This window comes from Pongo abelii, chromosome 4, assembly GCF_028885655.2.
Source record: "Pongo abelii isolate AG06213 chromosome 4, NHGRI_mPonAbe1-v2.0_pri, whole genome shotgun sequence".
Taxonomy (NCBI): domain Eukaryota; kingdom Metazoa; phylum Chordata; class Mammalia; order Primates; family Hominidae; genus Pongo; species Pongo abelii.
In genome coordinates, this window is record NC_071989.2 from 35,768,885 (window position 1) to 35,796,159 (window position 27,275).

Here is a 27,275-nt window from a genome sequence, read left to right on the forward strand (position 1 = left end):
GAGTTCAGGAGTTTGAGATCAGCCTGGGCAATGTGGCGAGATCCCATCTCTGAAAAAAAAAGTGGGGGAAATTAGTTGGGCATGGTGGCACACACCTGTAGTCCCAGTTACTTGGAGGCCTGAGGCAGGAGGATCACTTGAGCCTGGGAGTTCAAGGCTGCAGTGAGCAGTGATCATGCCACTGCACTCCAGCCTGGGTGATGAAGTGAGACCTCATCTCAAAAGAAAAGAAAAGAAAAAAATAGTGATAGAAGCTAAGACTGATGAACACATGAGACTTAAAGCTATATGAAGGCAAGAGCCATTTCTCTTTTAATCACTGCTGTGACGTCATCAAATAGTACAACACCAGCCTATTGCAATGACTTGATAAATGTCTGTTGAACATTGTTCAATGCACACCCTGAAAACAGAAATTGTCAGAACTTACATACAATAATAAGATAGATGGATTTGGGTTGAGAAAACCTATATAGGCTTTACTTCATGGCATGCCCAGCTTTTCCTCTTGAAATATAGACTACCTAAAGCAAAACCAGGACACTTTTAACCTGTCCCATTGTATGCCCTTTGACTCAGGTCACCAGGGAATGAATGCTTTAACCAGATGACTAGGGCGGGGTTGGTCTCTCTTTCACATAGGCCTTGGTTTTTCTTTGTTTGTTTGTTTGTTTGTTTTGTTGTTGTTGTTGTTCGAGATGGAGTTTCACTCTTTGTTGCCCAGCCTGGAATGCAGTGGCATGATCTTGGCTCATTGTAACCTCTGCCTCCTGGGTTCAAGCGATTCTCTTGCCTCAGCCTCCTGTATAGCTGGCACTACAGGCATGCACCACCATGCCCAGCTAATTTTTGTATTTTTTTCTTTTTAGTAGAGATGAGGTTTTGCCATGTTGGCCAGGCTGGTCTCAAACCCCTGACCTCAAGTGATCTGCCCACCTTGGCCTCCCAAAGTGCTGGGATTACAGGTGTGAGCCACCATGACCAGCCTAGGATTTGCTTTTTAAGAGACAGAGAAGTGTGCCTTGTTTCTGCCTCTCCTTTATTCTAGGCCCATTTAAATGCAGCAACTCCAAATGTATTATAGTCTCCATGTGCAAATGCTTGTACATTAGGGTAAAGACAGGAGAATTCCCAGTAACTGTACATAATGTCTCATGTATTCCAATTTTTCAGACTATCAAACAGTCATTTATGGGATGAGAAGAACAAGGCAAAACCGAAAAAAAAAAAAGGTCTACCAAAAATTGATAGTTGTTGTATTAGTTTGTTCTTATATTGCTATAAAGAAATACCTGAGAGTTGGTAATTTATAAAGAAAAGAGGTTTAATTGGCTCATGTTACTGCAGGCTTTACAGGAAGCATGATGCTGGCATCTGCTTGGCTTCTGGGAAGGCCTCAGGAAACTTATAATTATGGCACAAGGTGAAGAGGAGAAGGCATATCACTTGGTGGAAAGCAGGAGCCAGAGAGAGATGGGGGAGATGCCACAGACTTTTAAATGACCAGATTGCATGAGAACTCACTCACTATGACAAGGACAGTACCAAGGGTATGGTACTAAACCATTTGTGAGAAACCTGCCCCCATGATTCAATCACCTCCCACCTGGCCCTGCCTCCAACATCGGATATTACAATTCAACATGAGATTTGGGTGGGGACTCACATCCAAACCATAGCAATTGGACTGGGGCTTGTCTTTATCTTACTCTCTAGGTACAAATCTGAGAGTGGAATTTGAGTAGTATAAAGGTAAAAAGAAAATAAAGAAAAATCTACATCCCTGGTCAAATGGGGGAGAAAAAGGAAAAGAAATCGTATTCTGAAAACTCAGAAGAGAAGCACATTGGTGGAAAATCGTGATCTAATTATCTTAGAAGAACATTTTAAGAAGATGTTGGCACTTTTATCAAATTAAATTAGATGTGGCTTCTTTGAAACAGAAATAAAAAGACATAAGAAGAGAATGGACTGAGATAAGAAGGAACAGTTCAATATTAAAAAAAGAGAAGAATAATATAGTAAAATATCTTCAAGAAACTAAAGTATTATAACAAATTAAAACTCATATTGCAGGAAATAGAGACCAAAATGGTGCCATGAAAAAGCTAAAACAGAGTGTTGAGATCTAATTTGAGTGACTTTCTTGAAATGCAAAGGCTGGATAAATGATAGATATGAAATAGAGAGACGGAAAATACAATAAAAAGACAATTATTATTTATGAGGGAGGACAAAAATATGAAACAATGTTAAAAAACTTTTCAGAACAAAAAATATCAAGATATGCAGTTTTAAGAGTCAACTATCTTCTCGGCAAACTTAATCAAAGGAAATCTACACCTATGTACCTCTGACAATATTTTTATTTACAAGAATTTTTTTAACATCTGTAAAACCTTTAGATAAAAACGTATCTTTATATCTATGTTTATATCTATATCTAGATATACCAGTCTGTGTCTATGTCTATATACCTACATCTATATCTATAACCAATAAATAACCAAAATTCAGATTGGGCCAAGACTTTTCTTCTCAGAAACATTTGCAAGAAAATCTAGGGCAATATTTACAGAGTTTGAGGGTGGGGAGGATATAACCAAACATTGTCTCAGGCCAAATTGATTATCACGTATGAAGGCAATAAAAATTCACGCTTATATTTGGAAGGACTCATAAAGTACATCACCCATTTATTTATCATTCTTCAGCAACTTGAAGAAACACATCCAATGATATAGCAATAAAACGAAAGAAATAATGCAAAGAAATAAAAGCAAAGAAATAATGTTTTTGAAGTAAGGGCGTAGTACACTAAAGCTAATTTTAAAAAATGAATTATTTTAATGTGGATGCACAGCTCAATCAAAATTGCAAAAGTATTAATGAAGAAGACAGCAATTGCTCCATAAATAACATATCCAAACTATACAAGTATATATTTGTACAAACATCACTAAAAGAATGTACATTCGGCTGGGTGCTGTGACTCATGCCTGTAATCCCAGCACTTTGGGAGGCTGAGGCGGGTGGACCACCTGAGGTCAGGAGCTCGAGACCAGCCTGACCAACATGGTGAAACCCCGTCTCTACTAAAAATACAAAAATTAGCTGGGTGTGGTGGTGCATGCCCGTAGCCCCAGCTACTTGGGAGGCTGAGGGAGGAGAATTGCTTGAACCCGGGAGGCAGAGGTTTCAGTGAGCCAAGATCACGCCATTGCATTCCAGCCTGGGTAACAGAGCGAAACTCTGTCTCAAAAAAAAAAAAAAAAAAAAGAATGCACATTCAAGATCTATATATTATATTTAAAAATGAAAATACCTATAAATGCACCAATAGAAAAAGAATTAAGCCCATTATTATGTGCATCACTGTGATGAAAAATGGCATAGCTCTTAAAAGAGCATGCCTGAAGAATAACAGTATGGCTGGAGAAGAGTATGTATGGGGAAATGTACACAATATATTTTAGGGAGGAAAGCAAGTTATAAAACAGTATGCATAAAATAACTATTTTTTTGTGAAAATGATGCATCTCTGTGCATGAAAGTATTCTAGAAAGTTTTGCACTATATTATCAGTACTGTTTTTCTCTGGGTAATTTTTTTCTTATGAGATTTATGCATTTTTTTTTTTACCTTAAATATGTATCACTTTTGAACAAACAACATGTACATTCTCTGCTTCTGCAGCTAATAGGAAGATGAATACTGATGGTGTGGATTTGTGTCCCTGCCCAAATCTCATGTGGAATTGTAATCCCCAGTGTTGGAGGATTACAACCCACCAGTTGTAATCCCCACTGGTGGGAGGTGATTGAATCATGGGGACAGATTTCCCCCTTACTGTTCTTGTGATAGTGAGTGGGTTCTCACGAGACCTGGTTGTTTGAAAGTGTGTAGCACCTCCTCCTTCACTCTCTCTTCCTCTTTCTCCAACCATATAAGACATGTCTGCTTCCCCTTCCACCATGATTTTAAATTTCCTCAGGTCTCCCAGCCATGCATCCTCTACAGCCTGCAGAAATGTGAGTCAATTAAACCTCTTTTCTTTATAAATATACAGTGTCACGTATATTTATATATGCTCTTTAAAAACAATATGAGAATAGACTAATACAAGTACCCTTCTTTATTTTTCATAAGTTGCAGAAACAGTTGAACTTTAACCACAAATTACTGTCAGAAAGAGCAGCACAACATCCAGTAGGTAAAACTGAAACCATGATTTTGAGGTAGGCAGGCATTCCCTGGCATTTAGACGGACAGTGCTAAAGAATTCAGGTCACTGAGTCTTTCAGTTACCTGAGGTCCATTTTCTGGTCAATGCCAGCTAATGTGTCTGTTATGATAACTGTGCTATCAGAATCCAGCTATGCCAGGTGCCACATCCAAATTTTTTTAAAGTTCACTTAGATAACTGTTAAAATCCATGGTTAAAGTCCTCTGTTTTGTATTCCCTGGAAACAATACCAGTTGACCAGAGTTGACATTCAAGGGATTACTCTTTTCCACCCTAAGGTCATCATTTCAAACCCACATTAATTCATTCAGTTAATAGCGGGATTAGTCACAGAGTCTGTCCACAGGAAATAATTATGAAGTGCCAGACATAATTCTATCACCACATTCAGGATGGTAGTGAATAAGACACTCAGTTAATAAGATATCCACTCTCATGGAGTTTATATCCTATTGTGAGAAGAGGGTGAATAAATAGGGAATACAATTTTTTCATGTTAAAAAAGTGTTTCTACATCTTTTTTAAAAACTTTTAATTACCCCATGTGAAAGTGATTTTAAGTGAAAAATGCAATATTAACAGATGCATTGTTTTTATAGCAATAGTCAATGTCTTTCCGGTATTACTCTGTGCGTTAAGTGCGTATCAGATCGAAGCACTAAATTTCTCCCATGTCAGTGCTAGTGTGGGCTTGGTTTCCCTTAGCTCTTGTGCTAAGGCTTTTTATTCCACACCACTCCTTCCCACTCTAAGGATTGAGGACCTTGCCCTGTGTCCTGGCTGATGACAAGGATATTGTTCTCATGGGGCAGTTTCCAGCAGCATGAGCAGGGGTCCTTCTTGCTGAGTGGGCCGCAGAAGACATGCCGGCAGCTGTAGATAAAAGGCCTTCACTTAAAGAGTTTTGAAGAATGAGGTCATGACTCCTTTGTCTAAGAGGATGCAGAAGTCACCCTCGCCTTGCTTCCACCAGGATCCACTGGGGCAGGACCTTCTCCCTTAGACTAGTGAACTCTTCCATGTTGATGATATTCACCCGCCCCTAGACAAGGAGCCTTATGGGGTCACAGAGATGGGACCCAGTGCCCTTGCATCTCTAATAACTTCCATGTCAAAAATTCTCCATCAAGACTTTCCTTTTGATTCTTAGAAGCCTAGTGTGGGACTTAAAATGACTAAATGACTACTGAAAATAATTGTTTTTCTCCTTACATTTCTGCTACAACAACCCTAGTTCTCCTGGAGGCCACAGGGGTGCCCCAGACTGATGAAGAAAGAAAAGATTGGAAAGAGCAACAAGAAAGCAAAATCTCTAAGATTAGTATCTCAAGAACTCTTTCCACCGCACTCAGAACACAAATGTTAATCTCCACACTCATGCTGTTTTCTTTCCTGCCTGAGTTGTCATAACTTTGCTTTGGATCACAGTGGCTTCATTTCAGCTAGGTCTTCTACTGGCAGCTATTGATACTCCCTGCTGCTGATCAAACTTCCGGTTCTTAGATTGTTTATCTCTAGCATACAAGTCTGCTCTTGTAAGCCAACTTGAATTCCTTTGGGAAGTAGACACAGTATAAAAAAATCAATGAATGAAGAAATAATAATCTGGTCTCTGGGCATCGTGTTCTGAGGCAAAAATTTGCAAAGTTTCAAATAAGCCTGTGCTCTAAAATGCCACTTATTTAAATATTAATAGTTTTATTTATTTAATGGAGGTGTTAAGCTTTAAAATTTGATTTCATGGGATCATCCTAACCTAACCAGTTTTCAGTTGTATGATTTAACTTCTTTGTTAATTAACACCTCAATTTCCTTCTCAATAAAACAGAAATAGTAATAATTTTGCTCTGATAAGATAGTTGTAGATGTACATAAACTATATGTAAAATGCTTGCTATAGTCCCTGAAACTTACTGGGTGTCAGCTATTGTGATTATTGTTAATGTTGTTGGTAGTTATTGGCAATTTTGCTCAAAAAAATTTTTAAACACCCTCAAAGATACATGGAATTCATAAAATCCCATAATTAGAAGCAAGTAAAAAAGATTAAGAACATTGATAGCTATGATAGTCTAGATGATCACTCTGTTGTTATAATAATCTTTGTTATTGAAATTATAATCAATTCTCAAATAATTTTAAAGTTTTTTATTATTAGGGGACTTTTCACTTTCTTATTTCCACTTATAGTCTAAATCAAGATTTTTCCAAATGTTTGGAAGTAATAGGCATTATTTCATGCACTCTAAAACACACATGTGCGTACACACACACACACACACATGCACATAGGTATAAATATTGACACACCAGGGCACTCGAGCTCACAAGAGGCAGAATTAGAATGTCTCCTTAAGGAGTCGTACATATCACTTTTCCAGAGAGAAAGTTCTCCTACTAACCTGTACATTAATGTACTTTAACTACCAGAAAACACTGTATAAATGAAGCTACTGGAGAGATTTTAAGAAACCCAAATTCCTAAGCCTTATGCCAAACCTACTAAATCAGACTCTGCCAATATGAGAAGTTATTACAAGGCTTTTTCACAACCTGACTTCCCGTGTTAGGATGAACAATAATGTTGATTATAATAAAAAGGTGTGCTGATGGTTACTACAGGAGGCTTTTTAAAAATCCTATTACAGGGAAGAAATAAAGAAGAATCCCATTCGAATTTGATGTCAGAGAAACGATTTTGGTAGACTCAAAATGACAAGGAAATTGATAGAAACTGCTAAAGATAATTCTGGAAAGGGATAATAATACTCCTTCTTGTATCAGCAAAGAGTAAATAAAGCTTCACATGTCGATGCTGTTCTCCAATAAAAAATTGTTATTCACAAATAATTTCAGGCAGGCAAAAACTGAACTTCATTTTGAATGCAAGCCTTTTGCATGTAAAATTGATAAGGAGAGATATTTAGCCCATTCAATCATTCTGAGTATCTATTTTGTGGTTCCAGAGAATTCTTCCTCTAGAATTGATTTCCTAAATACTCATACCTGCTCATCACCTAGAGACTAGTTCTCCAAAATCAGATTTATAGTTGATGTGAAGTAGATTTGAACCCCTAGATGTCCTTCTCTCAATTTTTCTTCAACTCCAAATTTAAAATAAAGGAATGTATGGGCAACAATTTTCACCTAAATGAAAGGACCACACGCTCTGCCTGCTGGTGAGAATGTCCTCCATTCCAAGTGGATTCACAAATTGTTTCTTTTAAGAAGTGACTGAATTCTAGAGTACCCTTTGCTTCCAGGATAGTATTTTTTTCTAATTTTTAAAAACATACCTCTGGACACTAAAAAAGGGCTGCTTAGACTAATAATCCACCCACTTACAGTCTATTTTAATCTGAAATTATGGCTTCTCCTTTAGTCATCCATTAAGCAATTAACGTCTACCAGTTTAAAAGCATTTCTGCTGTTTGCTTTTGTGTTTTTCTTGGAAATCAATTCTGTATTTGTATTGCCACAAGGGAAACTATTTAGACTGAAATCCCCATTTGTTTCTATTTAATATTTCTGCCTGTGGCCCCTCTTGCTCCTAGTGTATTAATTCTTTTATTTTGATGTCTTTTTCATCAAATAAAAGTACTCAGCTGGTCTCAGACATTTTCTGTGATCCAAGAGGAAATTTTATTTAAGAGAGAATAATTGAGAATCATATTGGAAATTTCACAGAGTTCTGCTCTTCTGCCACTGTTCTTACTAGTTTTATCAATAGGCAATACTGAAACCTTGCCATGTGAAGATCACATGCTAAATGCTTTAAGCGAATCGTCTCATTTATTCCTCCTCACATGCCTTTAATAGAGGTGAGAATATTGGCCCCATTTTACAGATTAGGACAGTGAGGTACAGAAATGTTGACTCACCTGCTCGAAGTTGCACAAGTAATACATGGCACAGCAGGGACTTGAACCCAGGTTGGTTGACTCTAGAGCCGACCTTATTAACCACCACTCAATACTGCATGTTTATTATCATTATGTCAAAGTTTTAGTTTTGCAAACTCTATGTTTATACCAGGCTGCATTATGTTTCCTAAAGACATCAGGTCCTTATTTTTGGAACCTGTGCATATTACCTTATTTGGAAACAGAGTCTTTGCAGGTGTGATTAAGCTAAGGATTTTGAGATGAGGAAATCATCCCAGATTATTCATATGGGACCTAAATGTAGTCACATGTATCATTTTAAAAGGAAGGCAGAGGGAGACTAAGTAAAGGCAAAGAAGAGATGTGAAGCTGGAAGCAGAGATTGCAGTGATGTTGCCACAAGCCAAGGAATGTCAGGAGCCATAGGAAACCAATTAGTATTCAAGAGACCATCTGCTACTTCACTGACAATTAGGGTCTACTAAAAATAGAAGAAAAAAAAAGTGTTTTGGTGGTGATACCAGCTTTTAAATAGTCTGACATGTTTTTTCAAGTTGACTCCATATTTCTATAATTCCATTCATTATTTTAAACAAAACAAAGGCATACACATTGAATAGTGAAAATGCATGGCCCTAGAAAGCAGATTAGGGGAAGAAAATTAAAATGTGTCTTTCTCATTAATTCCTAATTCCTGAAACATACTCAATCAGCATATGCCTGTAACTCACCCTATTTTATGTACATAGAGTTACCATCTTTCCTTTCTTGGCTGTGATCTGGTACTTCAGGGTGGTCAGGGTGGTATAATGCTTAAGCAGCTCACTTGGCAGTTCCCTTGGAGCTCCTAGCAGCTGTGATTATGAATAATTTATTATAGGGTGTCATACTGGCAGCCTTTTTCATAGCTTCCTGCCGAAAGAATAAAATTTCCAAAAGTTTTAACTTCCTGCTTTTCTGAATTATTGATCCCTGCTTCCATGTAGTAGGACTTAAGAGAAGAAAGGCAACCGAATATCTTGATGTCACTGACTGTCTCCTCTTCCTCTTTTTTGCTACGACTTCTGCACCTCATGATCAATTTTTTAACTTCCTTATGTGAAAACAACTCTATATGCATTTATATTATTCCAGATTCAAATTGTTTTCTGAAATAACTTACATTTATAAAAATCTCAGGTGATATCATAAACTATTTTCTAAAAGAGCCTAAAAAATCTTTAAAACATTTAAATAGAAAATTTATTATGGGTTTTAAAACAGAGTAGTTATTTTGTTACTACTTGCATATTTTTTCATTATCTTCTTGTTCTTAATTTTATCCTATTTATTGTCTTCTTGTTCTTAATCTTAGCCTGTTTACCGTCAAATTTCTACTCTATATTTTCTCTTTTGCCTAGGAAAGAACAAAGTAGCTTTTTAATATTCTTGCTCTTTCTAATCCATTCATAAGTATAAATAAACTGAGGTAATCAATTCTTATGTGTTGAATTGTGTCTTCCAAAAAAGATACATTATGGTCCTAATCCACCTTATCTCAGAATTTAACCTTATATGGAAATAGAATATTTACAGATGTAATTGAGTTACAATGAGGTCATTAGGGTGAGCCCTAATACACAATGACTGGTGTCATTATGAAAAGTGGACATTTGCACATGGACACAGACACACACAGAGAGAGATGAGGTGAAGACACATAGGCAGAAGACAGCCATGTGACTTCAGTCACACATCTACAAGCCAAGGAACACCAGGCGTCACCAGCAAGTCGCAGAAGCTAGAAGAGGCAATGAAGGATTCTCCTCTAGAGTTGTCAGAGAGAGCATGCCCCTGACAACACCTTAATTATGGACTTCTGGCCTCCAAAACTCTAAGACAATACATTCTGTTGCTTTGAGCCACCCAGTTTTTGGCAGAAAACTAATGCATTACTAAATAATGAGAAACAAAGAACTAAAAATGGAACTATAATTATTTGGGTTGTTCAGAATGACAGGGTATATCAAATGTTATCACCCAGAGGGATCATCTGGAGGATAGAAATGAGCGTCATGCTAATAAGAGCTCAGAAGAGTAATTGAGGAAATTCATTACTTCAACCCGGAATGGCTGCCTGTTTCCCAAGATGTCTCGCAAGTTAATTACTCCACTTAAAAAGAGTCCACTGATCTCAGAGTGCTGCTTTTTTAAGGAGTCTCAGAAATCATCTAGTAATTTTTACATTCATCCTTTGAGACTCAGCTGAGATTCACCACCACGATGAAGCCCTTCCTGCCCCTTATCCTTGGGAGAATTGACTTGTTTGCCTTTTCTGACCTCATAGTTCACTGTACAACCTTCTGTTTATTTCAGCCCTTCTCACAGTATATTTATAATAATTTCTTTCTGTTTCTTTCTCTTCCATGAGTATGATGGTTTCTAAAAGATACACATTGGCACATAGGAGGTATTCAATACGTACTTTTGGAAGTTTCAGTTTGCATTGCTGCTGTAACGAATTACCACAAATTTTGTGGCTTAAGTCAACACAGATTTATTATCATACAGTTCTAGAGGTCGCAAGTCTAAAATCAGTCTCGCTGGGCTAAAGGTAAGGTGTTGGCAGGGCTGACTCTGGAGCCTCTGAGGGGGGGACTTGTTTCCTCACCTTATTCAGCTTCTTGGGATCCCACGCAATTGGCTGTTTCCCTTTCCTCCGTCATCAAAGCTAGCAGCGTACCATCTTTCAATCGCTTACTTTCTCTTTCACTCTTACCTCTGTCATCACATTTTTTTCCATGACTCTAATCCTCTTGTCTTCTTCTGTTTATCACCTCCACGTCTTATTGGTCGGTGGCCACAACAGTCACCATGCTAGAAGCCTTGGGATGTTACTTTCTCACTCTTTTACTCTTACTTTCGTATTCTTCACTTACCCCATATTAATCCATCTCATATTTTGCTGATTTCACTTCCTAGCAGTTCCTCAAATCTCTCTCCTTTTCTTTATTCCTCCTGTTACATCCTAGATCAGTTTCTCCTCACTTCAAATCTGGACAATCAAAAGTTTCCAGTCTGCCTGACACTGGTCACCTCCCCTTAAAGCCATTCTCCTATCTGCAATACAAGACTCTATTTAATAGCTATGCCTGACCTGTTTAAAACCGTTAATGACTCCCATACAACTACAGGGTAACACTCAGGCTCTTTGGTTTGGCACTCTAGGCCTTCCATGATCTGGACCCTCCCTGTCTCTCCAAGCTCATCTCCCTTTAGCCATTGCCTCATGCTTTATGCTTCGATAAGCCAAACTACTGGTACCTTCCAAAGTAATACACATTGGTTTCTCCAATGTACTTATACTTGTCATGTGAAACTTAGACTGTATATTTGGGGTACATAAGCTATTCTTCAGTACCCTGCAAATTCCCTGGCACAGAGGAGAAATGCAAAATGTATTTAATGAATAAATTAATGAATAGCCACTTTAGTAGCAGAACTGGGAACTATTGACCCTCAGATTTGTTAGTGCTCTTTCTACTACACTGTACATTTCTAATTATTGTATGTATATCTACCATGTTATTATGGAAGACTGTTCTAAGGATATAATGTTTCAGCCCTTGAGTTGCCAACAGTGTAATGGAGGACACAAACAATAAAGAAAATGTTTGTAAATGAGTAATTTTATAACAAACACATTTTTAATTTTGTGATTAAAATTGCTAACAGTTAAAATAAAAAGTGCTAGGAACTCCTGAAATTACCAAAACAAGGAGATGTTGATCTCTCTGGGTAAAACTTATGCTCCTTTCTGCCTTTCACCTGTTCCTTCCACCCCAAGGAATAGCGATATTGACATGCATGAGCAAAGTTTATTTATTGGACTTTGTACCCAGGAAAGGAAGTGCTTGATGTGATGAGGAAAGGGAGAGAAAGCTTGGTATGCCCATGGAAGATTCTTGCCCTGTAACTGTTTTGAGTATTTTTCTATTCTTTCCCTTTTTCCTTTTCCTTTTAAATTATGTTTTATTTATTATTTTTATTTATTCTTTTTTTTTGAGACAGGGTCTCGCTTTGTCACCCAGGCTGGAGGGCAGTGGCATGATCACAGCTCACTGCAGCCATGCCTCCCCAGGCTCCAGTGATCCTCCCACCTCTGCTGCCAGAGTTACTGGGACCGTAGATGCACCCCACCATGCCAACCTAATTTTTGTATTTTGGGTTGAAACAAGGTTTCACCACATTGCCCAGGCTGGGGTCGAACTCCTGAGCTCAAGCAATTTACCAGCCCCAACCTCGCAAAGTGCTGGGATTACAGGCAGGAGCCACCACTGCTATGATACACTGGGTTTGGGAGACTACACCTTAGGATGACCTGGAGTAGTGAACTTAAATAAGGTCTGTTCTAAGGCTAATGGTGAAATAAAGCATTGGGAAACATTACTGTGATAAACCTTAACAACATGAAGATGGTAGAGCTGAGAAAAATTCTGAGCTATCGGCAAGGAGAGAGGTCAGGAAGGAGGTGCAGAGGTGCATGTTCTCTCACCTTATATCTAGGGAGTCAGAAATCATGCAAAGGTGGTGAATCCATAAAAAAGACATGAATGCATTTCTGAAACCCTAACATGATAAAATAAAAACATTAACCAATATATAGCTAGTAAACATTAGCAGAAAAGCAGGGAAGCAGAGGTAATATAAATGAGCTAAATTTCTCAAGTTTTAGGGCAAAAAGTCAATATATATTACTTAGAGTTGATAAAAATATAAATATAAGCATGTCATTTAGTATTATGAAGGAAACCATCAAAAGAAAATAGTTAAGCTATATGAGGAGATAGGTATGGAAGACAGGGAGAAGACATATTTTGATTTTATCATCTATCTGTGCTGTTTGAATGTTCTGTTTTTCAGTGTGTCTCTTACAATAGTAATATGTGAAATATCACCTCTGTAAGTATTATGTCAGAGTATTTTGGTGGCAATCACAGAATTCTTGGGTCAGAGTAACTTCTGCAATTTATCTCATATAAGAAATCTAGAGTATGCTGAGTGTGTCAGGGTTCTGTCTCTATTTCTCTCTGATTAGTTTGACCTGCCCTCTTCTCTGTGTGGGCACTGTGTTCAGACACCTGGTAGCTTCAGACATATCATCAGTAAGGGATGCTATTGGTGCATTGCCCAGATTCCCTTTACTGGGCCAGCACACTTGTCCCCAAGCTGTTGTGAGAATTGCATTTGGCAAAACAGGACCCACCTTGCCTGAGATGCAATGTCCTTTCTTATCAGGGTTGGAGAAAGAGGGAGCCAACCAATGACTAGTGACTGACCAACACGAGGTTACAAAAGATCAGTCCTTTGCCTCAACATGGGACCAACTCCACGGTGAAGTGTTTGTCCGAGAGCTTCCTGTAGGACCAGGCTGAAGCCATTCTCCACCTGAGAACATACTCTTGCTTAGCCTTCTTCCTGCACTCTATTCTGCTTCCCTCACTCTTCGTCTCCAGGGAATACACCCTCAGCAAATATCTTGCACAAGAATCCACATCTCAGGCTTTTCTTTAGGGAAGCCAGCCTGAGATACTCTCTCTAGGTCTCATTCATCCCAGAATCCTCTCTTGTCCATCACCAACTGACTTTCCCTCTTGCCTCATTTGCTAGAAATTCTTGTGTGTGTGTGTGTGTATGAATGGTCTAGGCATAGATATAGATAGAGAGATATAATTGGTCTAGGAATGAATATTGATACAGAGATATACATGGATATGAATATAGATATATCTCTATATCTAGAATATAGATAGGTCTCTATATCTATATTCATATCCAAACCAATTCTAATCTAAGATAAATGGATGTGACTGGATATAAATGTAGAGATATATCTATATTCATACACATATATAGAATCCATATATATCTCTATACCTATATTTGTATCAATATATATGATTCATATCCATATATATGATTCATATCCATATAGATTTATATCCATATATAGAGATTATATTCATGTATATTAATATAGATCTAGGGATATACGTATATCCACGCCTAGACCAATTACTAGTTAGAGAAGTGGCATTACTGTTATTCCTTTAGACATCTGGAATGGAGTGGATGTGGAAGAATCAATCACCAAAACCACTGCAAATATTAATGGGTGTGATCTGCTCTGTTGGAGATTTTTATTCTTCCCATGGTTTTCTTGCCATGGGGCAATGGTAAATCAACTTATGTGTTGGTTCCACCAACCCGAATCTGAAAGTGCAGGGAACTGGAATGAGTGCACATTAAATTACTTGAGTAACTATATAAGCTCTTGATAACCTAAGAGAAATAATATATTTCCAGCTCGTCTAATTCTCAGGCAATGCCAATGCCGTAAATCTCTAAAGTTATTTTTTCGACTTTAGTGGGAAAACATTACTTCTTTGGAAGATAACTCTACAAAAGAATAATGCTGTATTTCATTATTTCCACTGCACAATGGCACATAAAGCTTCAAAGTTGACAAAGAAAGCTTCAATTCTTTGCTGAGTGCAAATCTGCTAGGAAATACTGTGAGACTTAAAAACCAGCCTTGTCCTGAAACCAGAAGGTCAGGACAAAACACACAAATCAAAGCTGTTCAATTCATTAGAAAAAAAACTCTCGTAAGATAAATTTTTCCAGAAAACTATGACATCACCAGGAGCAATAAATATTATCTGCTGCTTCAATTTGTGGAGAAGTTAGGAAATGAAGCAAATGGGGTGATAATATGGGGTAGTTTCTTCTTTAATATTCTTTGATTTACCCCTCCCCATATTCCAAGCTATATGCACCCTTGGGATATAGTTCCATATTTTCTGGTTCTCCTCTCTTTGTAAGAAAATATAATGAAGTGAAAAAGAAAAGTGAGCCGACAACCAAGGAGATAAGATGAAGTATTTATTATATTAAAAAAATAATAAATGGGATTCTTTTTTGCTTTCAGTTTTACAGAACTTAAAATGAAGTTTTTGGGGTTTTGTTTTGTTTTTGACTTCTTTGGGGGAAAATATGAAGATAAATGCAAGAATCTGAAAAGTAAAATAAATTTCTTACAAAGAAGGAACAATTACGTATGCCCTTTGTACTCCTATAGAGTGTTTGTTCTTTTATATTTTTCCTTTTAGAAAATAAAAAAAAAAGAAATCTAGAAAATACAGAGCTCACGAAGGCTTAGAAAATAGAAAATAAACTCTGTAAAAAATTTAGAGTTTGGGAAAGTGGCAGCAAACACATAAAAGTACATCTCTAACATAGAATGAAAAGCATAATTTGATGAAAAGCATCTTGTCTTGTGGAAGTTTAGAAATTTACGTTCTCTTCCTTGCTTTATTACTTGCTCACTGTGTAACCTTGGGCAAGTCACTTAACCTTCATAGTTTGAACTTTCTTACTTTGGAACTTAGGAAGTAATAATTATAATGCTGTTAATTCTAACATTGATGATATTTATTAGGCACGTACAATATGAAAAGCACTATGTGAAATCTTTACTTATACATATGTCTCATGTTCTTTTTCAAAAAACCTTGATATAGATATTTGAATTCTCATTTTATAGAATTGGTCTATCTATTAAGAGGCCTTTGGTGTCAAGTCCCACAGGAAATCTAATTCAACAGACTTATCCAATAAGAAGAACTGAATATTTCCCATAAGAAAGTCTCAAACTCTGTTACTGAATCAACTCGTTACATTGCCAGGGGTCAACGTAATGGCATCACTTCCTTCTACTGTCCTTCCCTTGGCATGCAGGCTTTGATTATTCTAGCTTGACCCTTCCTGATCACAAGATGGCTGCCACAGTTCTAAAAATCACATCCTCCTATAGTGATGAGCACTGGCAGAAAAGGCTATTTCTACCAATGGATCTCTTCAAGAACAAGGAAGATTTCCTCATAATCCTTCCAGGTTGATCTCCTCTATGTCTTATTGGCCAGAAATGGGTAACATGTCCATCTTCAAAACAGTATCCAGCAGGAGGCATGCAATTACCATCATCTGTTTGAACCAAGTCTGTCTGATCTTTCGGTCAAAGAAGAACCTCTGCCACACCTAAACTTTGAACACAGTTTCAAAATAGCTACACAACATTAAGAGTGTGGCACGGTTGTTGGATGAACATTGTGATATATGAGCAGAGGGCCGAAAATATAAATTCTTTGCCCAAATTCAAAGCTAGTGAATGACAGAGGCAGGACCTAACCCGAAGTCTTTCTGAGAATGCAGTCTAATCTTTTCTGAAATCTTGCCCTGTATCCTATTTTATCTTGTTCCCAAGTAAGACATTTTATATAAAGTCTAAGTCATTTGCAAGATACATTTTGGGAAGCTCTACCAACCAGAGCTACAGATGAACTGAATTATAACAGGCTTCTTAGGCTTCTCCTACCTCAACACTTAACTTTGGGAAAACCGGGAAACATTATTGTCCATAATCCCTTTCTCCTCAGTCTTTGTGGTTGAGTATGTAGCCAACTTCAATCCTGGGCACGATGCCACCACCACTAATGGCAGGAGGCAGAAGATGTTCAAATAACCTTCCACAGCACACTTCCCTTGAATCAAGATACCAGTTGACAACTTCACTAGCATGAGAGGTGGCCATGTGAACAAATGTGAATGATGTGATCATTGAAATTAAGTCCTCCTCTGTTTCAGGTAAGGATATTCATTCTTTGAATATGCTAAAGGAAGGATTTAGTCATGGAAGGATTGAAGAAGGGAGAAGTTTAATGAGTAAACACTGCAAAACAAAAGCACAAAAGAGAGTATTTAATTAAGTACAATTAATTAATAAGAGTAATTAAGTATTAATTAAGTACCATATATTTATTCTTATTTTGTTGTATTTGCTTTTGTTGTATTTGCTTAGCCATAAATTCTTTGCCTAGGCCACTGTCCACAAAAGTTTCTCCTAGGTTTTCTTCTAGAATTTTCATGGTTTCAGGTCTTACATTTAAGTCTTCCTTCCATCTTGTGTTATTTTTTGGACATGTTGAGAGATAGGGATCCAGTTTCACTCTTCAGCATGTGGCGATCCAATTTTCCAAGCACCATTTATTGAATAGGGTACCCTTTCCTCAGTGCACATCTTTGTCTGCTTTCTCAAAGATCTGTTTGTTGTAGGTATTTGGCTTTATTCCTAGGTTCTCTATTCTGTTTCACTGGTTTATGCATTTACTTTTATACCAGTATCATATTATTTTGATTACTATAGCCTTGTAGTATAATTTGTAGCCAGGTATGCACTGAATAAATTACAATCATTACTCTTAAGGTTTAAAAAGAGAGTATTTACAAGGAATAGTTAGAAAAGTTGATAAGATGAAATATAATTTAATTCTAAAAGCTCAAGTGGGCCTGTGGATAATCTAAGATGGGGCAAATATTCTCATTCTGAAGAGTATAAGTTATCAATTACTTTGCCCATTTATAGCATTTAATATGACATCACTACTTCAAAGAAGCCTCAGTTGGAGACACGGAGACACCATAAAATTCAAGGTTTAATGATTATTATCTATATTATAAATATCAGAGAATCAAAACATATTTAGATAATTGGATTGTTTTATCATTCTATTATGTTACTTCTTACATTTCTTTTCATTGTTGTTTTAGTGGTAGTCATATTTAATGAGTTAGCATCTGAACCTAAGGTAAGTTTAAATGAAAAGTGTTTTTACATGTTGAATATACCTGTCACCTATATTTTAGGTTCACTCTTCGCCTCTCTAGTTCTGTCTCATAGATATGAAGATGGTGTCTTAATTGAGCTAATCCTTCTTCTCTTTTCTTCGAAAGTGCTACAATTTCTCAGTAGTAACTATGGCACACCGCCATGAGTTATGCTTCTGGGAGTCTATTTGCCTTCTACCAAGCTCAATTCTCAACAGGGCAATACCTCTGCCTTTAACCCCCCTCCTGCAGGATACAGTCCAATTATTCTCAGAGCCACTCCTGGGGAAAGCAGAAGCAAAAATTTCATGGGCAATAGGGCCATCTCTCATGAGAAAATCACCACTTTACAAGCCAGCAGAAATCATGTGAGCACTCATTAGTTGCCCCCATGCAGTATAAACCCAGAATTCCTAAGCCCTACTTAAGAATGTGCCTAAACATAAGAATGATACAATGGACTTTGAGGGCCCAGGGGAAAAGGTGGGTGTGGGGTAAGGGATAAAAGATTGCAAATTGGGTTCAGTATATACTGCTTAGGTGATGGGTACAACAAAGTCTCACAATTCACCACTAAAGAACTTACTCATGTAACTACCACCTGTTCCCCAAAAACCTATGGGAATAAAAAATTTTAAAAAAATCCTGTTTCCCTAAAAAAACAAACATAGATTACATTCATCAAAAAGACTGCACTGTTCTTTCATTTTTGTTTTTTTTCCCATTATATCTATGATTACATACTCCTGTTCTTCTGCCATCAATTCATACATGAACACCTTTTGGTAGTTTTAATTGGTTACCTCCCATAAATAGAGACTTATGATAGAATAAAATGAAACCGATAGATTAAGGTTAAAAAAATAAAATTAAAATGTGCCTAAACATGGTTTAGGCGAGGACCAAAAGGAAAAATAATTTTAGATTACAAGCCTCTAGTATGTCCTATAGTTAGATAGTGCAGTAGATAGATGAAGCCAGCTTGCTGGGGTAGGAAGGATAGATTTGGACTCTAGCAAAAAATGGCACAAAATGTTTGAAGTGTTTACTTCTGATTCTTGATTCAGTCATGATTTAAGTCAAGAATTCCCAGCTGTAACCTGAAACTAGCCTGCCACTTTAGCAACAAACTTTAATTTCAAATTAGAAATCCCTTTATCCATGTGTTAGAGATCAGCACAAGTTAATAGTTGAAAATAGTTGGCCTGCTTTCATGAAAAATAAGTTTTTGTTATAATTTTTGGGAAAACATTTTGCTTTGTGCTGAATAGTCAATACTATGAAACATACAGTGCAACAGGAAGGAAACAATGGTCTCTGCGTACAGAGATTGTGGCATTCGTTGGTGTTTTTCTATTGCTAAAAAAGAAATTACCTCAAAATTTAGCATTTTAAAACAACCATCTTATTTTGCTTATAATTTTGTGGTCAGAAATTTTAAAAAAGCTCAGCTAGGGATTCTCACTTGTTGTCTCTCAAAACGTTGCAGTTGGATATTGGCTGGGACCCCAGTTATCTGAATGCTCGACTTCCAAAATGGCTCACTCAGCTGGGGCTGTCAACTAGAGTAATTGAACATAATGTCTTCCATATGACCTGGGTTTCTCACAGCATGGCTTCTGGGTCCTGAGAGGGGTATCCCAAAGGGAAGCATTTAGACGTCATGGATTTTAGTGGGCAAGGCAGGAACTACACAGTTTCTTCAGACCTAGCCCTAGGAGTTACACAATCTCATTTTCCCTGCACGCTATCACCTGAAAGGCCACCCCAGTTGCAAAAAAAGAGGGGCATTTGGCTCTCTAATGTTAAAGAAATAAAAAGACCAATGTCAAATGATTTGTGGCTGTCTTATTCTGCCAAAACTATAGAAAATCCAGCTTTTTAGAGTGCCAACAAGAATTTCTCTCAGAAAAAAATATAAAAATCAGTGGAAGATTTTATTTTAAAGGCTTCTACTTATCTACTCATAGATTAAAAAAATTAGTGAAGTGATTCTTTCTGCTGGGCTCATAGGAAAAGAAAATAATATCTTTTTTTCCACATTATTCTGTTTACAGCTGTGCACATAGTGAAATTCTTGCAAGGATCAGAAAGATTTCTTTATTAACATTAATTTCCAGAAGAAAATTTTCCGTCTGCTTTTTTAAACTAGGGTTATTTTCCACTGGATGTGTTTAGTATAAGTAGTCAGGGCTATCACGTTTTTTTTCTGAATTGTTCTAGTTCAAATATTCATATTTTTTAAAGTATAGTTTTGAAAGAACCCATTTTTATCCAAAAGAAGTTCTGGCAGTATAAAATGTCATCCATATAATATGATGTAGTCAGTGCTTATATAAAGGAATCTGTGTTTTTGTTTAATATGATCTGGTAGATAAAAAGAAGAAATCTTATTACTTGAACAGCATCTAGTTCTGACAGGTAAAATGTGAGCAATTATCTGTTTGTGACTTTTTTTCCCACCTTTGCATTTTTCAGGAAAACTTCAACTTTATCTTGATTTGTTTAGTTTGAAATCATGCAGCTGCATTTGCCTTCTTGTCAAAGAAAACAAAATTTCTTTCAGGTTGGGCAGAAAAGCATTATACCAGTTGTTTTGACCCACAAGGACAGGTTTAAATAGGGTTCATCAAATCAAAAACAACAAAGTAGAAGAAAATTGAAAGTGCCTATTGTCATCACTCCTGGCTCAGTGCTTCTCAAGCCTTAATGTACATATGGAATCCTATGGAGAATGTAAACTATTGATTCCTATTCAGCAGGTCTTGGGTAGGGTTGAATATTTACATTTTAAAAAGTTCCCAGGAAATGATGCTGCTGGTTAAAAGACTACATTTTGTGTAGTGAAGGGGTCCATTAACTTAGAAACAGTTGAATTTGACTCTGAGGGGCACACTGGCAAAGAGAACCAGCAAAGAGTTGCTATATGTTTAAATGGACTTCCAAGAGTAACAAATTTAATGTATTTAAAACTCTCTTAAACTTTTTTTTAAATGTCATTAATGTTTAACAGTGGTAAAACATATAAAATTATGCAAAAATGAAAAAACTGTCAGATTTTATTTTATGATGACTTTTAATAAAGCAAATTATTATAGTCATGTAACAAATGACTATAGCTGAGGTCAGAAATCCATTTTCCTCAGAATAAAAACAAAGCTGATTACAATAAATTACTTTGGCTGATTTTTTTTAAATATTTAAAATGCTAATGCAAGATGGTAAAATAGGAGGTCCTAGACTTCACTCCTACCCCAGAAGAAAGTCCAACCAGCCACTATTCACACACAAGAACACCTTGATGAACACCTTAACATGTGGGAATAAGTCTTAGTCACCTGTGTGTTCCACAAAAGTGGACAAAATTAAAAAGGTGGGAGAAACGGTCTGGCTTTGGTTGTATTGCCCCTCCTCCTCTAAGTCAGCACCGTGCCACACAGAGAAGATTCCTCAGGGCCCACAGTTTCTATACTGAGAAAAGAGAACCAGGTTGATGGACCTCCAGGTTCCCTAGCTTTCTGAGACAGTTTCTAGGAAGCCCAATCCTCATTCTCACCTCATAAGGAATGGGGAACATAGGAGAAAACTACACAGCTAAGCCACCTGGGGTCAGAAGGAAATAAAGCAAGAAGGTGGAGTCCACAGAGAATAGCATGCAGATTTTGGTAAAAGCTCAATATACCTGGAAGCAGCAGAGTTCCATCAGAGATATCAGCTAACAGCATAGCTCACCCACAAAGCCAAGCTGGTCACTGCCAGAAGAGGTAGAGAATGTTACCTGGCTTGAATCCCTAGACAGCTACCCTCCAGACCTAGTCTTGGACCTTACCCCAGGATCCTACTCAGGGTGAGAGAAAATCTGTAGCGAGTTCCCATAACAAGCAGATGCTAGATCTGACACACCTGGAAGTTTAATAAGGGCTCCCCTCAGCTTCAAAGCCTATTTCCAGAAACTTCCTAGGGAGGAAGGCAAATCTCAACCATGCATTTTTTCTGACAATGGCAGTTATTCCATCCATCCTGACCTACTTAACTTGGGGCCCCTTCTGCAACTCTATGCAACTACTGAAGTCAAATAGCATTACCTTTTCTCCATAACTACAGCCTGTGGCCCAGCCAGATCAGAGGCAATAGCAGTGCTTATACAGCAGCTCAGCTTGATAGCAGATCTTAGCCAGGGGTCTTGCTGGATAGCAAAACCTAGCCAGCTACCCCACCCAAATTTAGAAAAAAGAGAGTAGTAGCCCAACCATGCAAGGAACCTGAAAGCAAGCTCTGCTTGCCCAGGGTCATCACCAGCTGGCTCATTCGGAATCATAGGCAAGACTAACAAGGAAATGCTTATCCCTACCAAAGAATTCCCATAAAAGCAGGAAAACATGGCTGTCTCTTCAAATGCATAAATGCCAATGCAAGGACTTAAGAATTACAAAGATTGAGGAAATCATGACACCTTCAAAAGAAACTAACAAAACTCAAACCATAAACTCTACAAAAGTAGATGTAGGAAATGACAGAAAAATAATTCAGAATAATCCTCTTTAAAAAATTCAGTGAACTTCAGAAATATACATATACAAATAAAAAATTAAGTGTGATTTGAAGAACAATAACCAAATCACATGAGATGTTTGACAAAGAAATAGAAATAAGAAGAAAACATCAAATAGAAATCCTAGAGGTGAAGAATGTAATGACTGAACTAAATATTGCAAAAGAAAGCTTTAACAGCTAGCATGATCAAGCTGAAGAAAAAAAATCAGTGAACTTGAAGATAAAACATTTGAAATTACATAATCAGAGGAATAGCAACAACAACAAGGGGTGAAAAAGAATGCAGAAAGCCTACAAATTTATGGGACATCATAAAGAGACCTAACTCATGCCTAGTAGGCATTAAAAAAGGAAAAACAAAAATGAACAGAAAACTTATTTAAAGGCATAATGGATAAAAATTCCTCTAATTTGAGGAAAGAAGCCAACACTTAGGTACAGAAACTATAGAGAAAACCAATTAAATTCAACTCAAAGAGAAATTCTCCAGAACATATAATTATCAAACTATCAAATTCAAAGACAAAAAAAATCTTAGAGAAGCAAAAGATAAGAGATACATCATATACAAAGGAGTCTCAATATGACTATCAGCAGACTCCTCAGAAGAAACTCTACAGGCCAGGAGAGAGTGAGATGATGTATTCAAAATGCTGAAGGAAAAACCTGCCAATCAAGAATGCCTTACTAAACAAAGCTATCTTTCAGAAACGAAAAAGTAGTAAAAAGTTTCCGAGACAAACTAATGCTTACTAGGCAAAAAAAATTTTATCATCACTAGGCTTGCCACATAGAAATTTCTAAAGAAGTTTTTTACAACTTAAAGAAAAATCTGTTGCTAATAAATAACATAAGACTTATGAAAACACAAAACCTAATAGTATAAGTAATGTATTAATCCATTTTCACACTATTGATAAAGAAATACCTGAGACTGGGCAATTTACAAAGGAAAGAGGCTTAATGAGCTTATAGTTCCACATGGCTGGGGAGGCCTCCCAATCATGGTGGAAGGCAAGGAGGAGCAAGTCACATTATGGATGGCAGCAGGCAAAGAGAGAGCTTGTGCAGAGAAACTCCCATTTTTAAAACCATCAGATCTCATGAGATTCATTCACTAAAAAGACAATAGTGCAGGAAATACCCTCCCCCATAAAATTTAATCACCTCCCACTGGGTTCCTCCCATGACACGTGGGAATTGTGGCAGTTACAATTCAAAATAAGATTTGGGTGGGGACACAGCCAAACCATATCATTCCACCCTGGCCCCTTCCAATCTCATGTACTCACATTTCAAAGCCAGTCATGCCTCCCAACAGTCCCCCAAAGTCTTAACCCATTAACTCAAAAGTACACAGTCCAATGTCTCATCTAAGACGAGGCAAATCCTTTCCGCCTATAAGCCTGTAAAATCAATAGAAAGTTAGTTACTTCCTAGATACAATGGGCTTACAGGCATTGGGTAAATATAGCCATTGCAAATAGGAGAAATTGACCAAAACAAAGGGGCTACAGGCCCCATGCAAGTCTGAAATCCAGCAGGGCAGTCAAATCTTAAAGCACCAAAATTATCTCCTTTGACTCTATGTCTGACATTTGAATCACACTGATGCAAGAGGTGGGTTCCCATGGTCTTGAGCAGTTTCACCCCTGTGGGTTGGCAGGGTACAGCCTCCCTCCTGGCTACTTTCACAGAATGGCGTTGAGTGTCTGTGGCTTTCCCAGCTACATGGTGCAAGCTGTCGGTGGATCTATTATTCTGGGGTCTGGAGGATGGCAGCCCTCTTCTCACAGCTCCACTAGGCAGTGCCCCAGTAGGGACTCTGTGTGGGGGCTCTGACCCCACATTTTCCTTCGGCACTTCCCTAGCAGAGGTTCTCTTGAGTGCCCTGCACCTGCAGCAAACTTCTGCCTGGACATCCAGGCATTTCCATACATCCTCTTAAATTTAGATGGAGGTTTCCAAGCCTCAATTCTTGGCTTTTGTGCACCTGCAGGCTTAATACCACATGGAAGCTGCCAAGGCTTGGGGCTTGGACCCTCTGAAGTTATGTCCCAAGCGGTACCTTGGCCCATTTTAGTCACAGCTGGAGTGATTGGGATGCAGGGCACCAAGTCTCTAGACTGCACATAGCACAGAAACCCTCAGCCCAGCCCAGGAAAACAGTTTTTCTTCCCCTCAATGGGAGGGGCTGCTGCAAAGGTCTCTGACATGCTGTGTAGACATTTTCCCCATTGTCTTGGTGATTAACATTCAGCTCCTCATTATTTATACAAATTTCTGCAGCCAGCTTGAATTTCACCTCAGAAAATGGGATTTTCTAGCATTACCAAGTTGCAAATTTTTCAAACTTTTATGCTCTGTTTCCATTTTAAAACTGAATGCCTTTAACAGCACCCAAGTTATCTCTTGAATGCTTTGCTGCTTAGAAATTTCCTCTGTCAGATACCCAAAATTATTTCTCTCAAGTTCAAAGTTCCACAAATCTTTAGAGCAGGAGCAAAATTCTACCAGTCTCTTTACCAAAACATAAGAGTCACCTTTCCTCCAGTTCCCAACAAGTTTCTCATCTCCATCTGAGACCACCTCAGCCTGGATTTTATTGTCCATATCACTATCAACATTTTGAGCAAAGCCATTTAACTTGTCTCTAGGAAATTCCTAACTTTCCCACATTTTCCTGTCTTCTTGTGAGTCCTCCAAACTTTTCCAACCTCTGCCTGTTACCCAGTTCCAAAGTCACTTCCACATTTTTGGATATCTTTTCAGCAGCGCCCCACTCTTCCAGTACCAATTTACTGTATTAGTTCATTTTCACATTGCTGAGAAAGACATATCCAAGCCTGAGCAATTTACGAAAGAAACAGGTTTAATGAACTTACAATTTCACATGGCTTGAGAGGCCTCACAGTCATGGCAGAAGGCAAGGGAGAGCAAGTCACATCTTACATGGATGGTGACAGGCAAAGAGAGAGCTTGTGCAGGGAAACTCCCATTTTTAAAACCATCAGATCTCATGAGACTCATTCACTATCACGAGAACAGTGCAGGAAAGACCTGCTCCCCTAATTCAATGACCTCCCATCAGGTTCTTCCCACAACATGTGGGAAATGTGAGAATTACAATTCAAAATGAGATGTGGGTGGGAACATAGCCAAACCATATCAAGTAATACAGAACAATATTCAGAATACTTTATTACTGTAATGGTTGTGTGTAATTTCATCCCTTGTATGACAGTTAAAGGACAAAATTATTAGTAACAACTATAGCTAAAATACATTGTTAAAGGATACACATTGCCAAATGACTTAAATTCAGACACCAAAAACATAAAATGGAAGGGAGGATATTATAAACTTGCAACAGACTGTTATAAGCATAAAATGTTCTATTTAGACATCATGGTAACCACAAAGCAAAAATCTGTAAGAGATGCTCAAAACAAAAATAAAAATTATTTAAAACTACCAGGAAGAAAACCATCAAACCATAAAGGAAGATAGATAAAGAGGAAGACATAAACAAAGTGTCTTTAAAACAACCATAAAACAATTAACAAAATGACAGTAGTCAGTTCTTACATATCAATAATTACCTTGAATGTAAATGAATTAAATTCTTCAATCAAAAGACACAGAGTGAATGAATGGATAAAAATAAAACCCAATAATATGCTCCTCCTCAACCTCCCAAAGTGTTGGGTATTATAGGCAGAAGCCCTAGGACCTGGACAGCCCTTCCTTTAAAACATGAGTTTTACAAAGACAAGGCCATATTATTGAACATGGTTTGATTTATCATTTGGCATATTTCTCCAGATCTCATAATGTTGCCTCTAGGAACTACACAAGTATTAAGGATGCCACTGACCACTGCAGCAACCTCAGCCAGCGTCCACAAAGATGGCACTGTAGCCAATACCATCATACAAGAAAAATGTGCAAACATTCGAAAGGGGAAAAAAATTAGCTTGTAGATGATATAATTATATGCTTAGAAAATTAAAAACAATTTTTCCAATACCATTATAAACATTCTTAAATGCTCCTTTTGCATATGCTTTCCATTTAACTTTTAGTCAAATATGTTTTACAAAAAGAATTATATAATTGAAATTGCTAGTTCAATGGTGTGCATGTTTCTAATGTCCTTGCATGCATTAATGTCATGTCTAATGTCATTTCAGAAGGGACAATGACAAATTGTCCCTTCTGAAACGTACAAAATTTTACTTCCTCCAACTCAACTACAAGCTTAATCTCTGACTTTTTGCCATTTGGTAAATAAGATTTCTCAATACTGGCTATGTTGCAGTGAAAAGGCCACTCTCATACAGAGTTAATGGGAGAGTAAATCAGAACAACATTCTTGGAAAACAATTTCTAGATAAACAATAAAAGCCTTGAGAATGTCCACACCCTTTGACCTATTTCTGGGAATTTATCCTAATGCAACAATTCAACATGTGAAGAAATAATTGTACAAAATAATGTGTGTCCCATTTTTTTTTTACATAGCATACTCTTGTAAGCATACAAATTATCTAAAAGATAAATTGTTATGAAAATTATAACACATAGGCACAAATTAAAAATAATTTTTATAAATAGTATAAAATATGCATTAAAAATGATGAATGGAAAAGAAAATATCAAGATTATCAAAGAGTAGCTGCCTGATGGAGAACAAATTGACTTTGCACAAGTCATCATTTAAATAGAATACAATCCTGGAATTATGCAGTGAGACACTGTCAATATTATTGATGCTTCATTCTTCTTGACTACAGAGGATATGTCTCCTTCTGGCCAATATGAGGGAATGCCCCAAGAAGATTCTCATGAGGAAGACACAAGATGACTAATAGCCAAACAAGACG

General features: G+C 37.3%; 1 long non-coding RNA gene across 3 annotated transcripts in view; it reads right to left on the minus strand.

The window, feature by feature from the left end:
* Positions 1-27,275, minus strand: part of LOC129059374 (uncharacterized) — a 125,076-nt gene that overhangs the window by 55,281 nt on the left and 42,520 nt on the right. The window contains exon 4 of one of the 3 annotated variants that reach the window (XR_010139936.1): positions 15,044-16,900. The exons of the other annotated variants lie outside the window; for them this stretch is intronic. This is a non-coding gene — a long non-coding RNA (uncharacterized LOC129059374). Of the gene's footprint in view, positions 1-15,043; positions 16,901-27,275 lie in introns of those variants that run through there. 3 annotated transcript variants of the gene reach the window in all.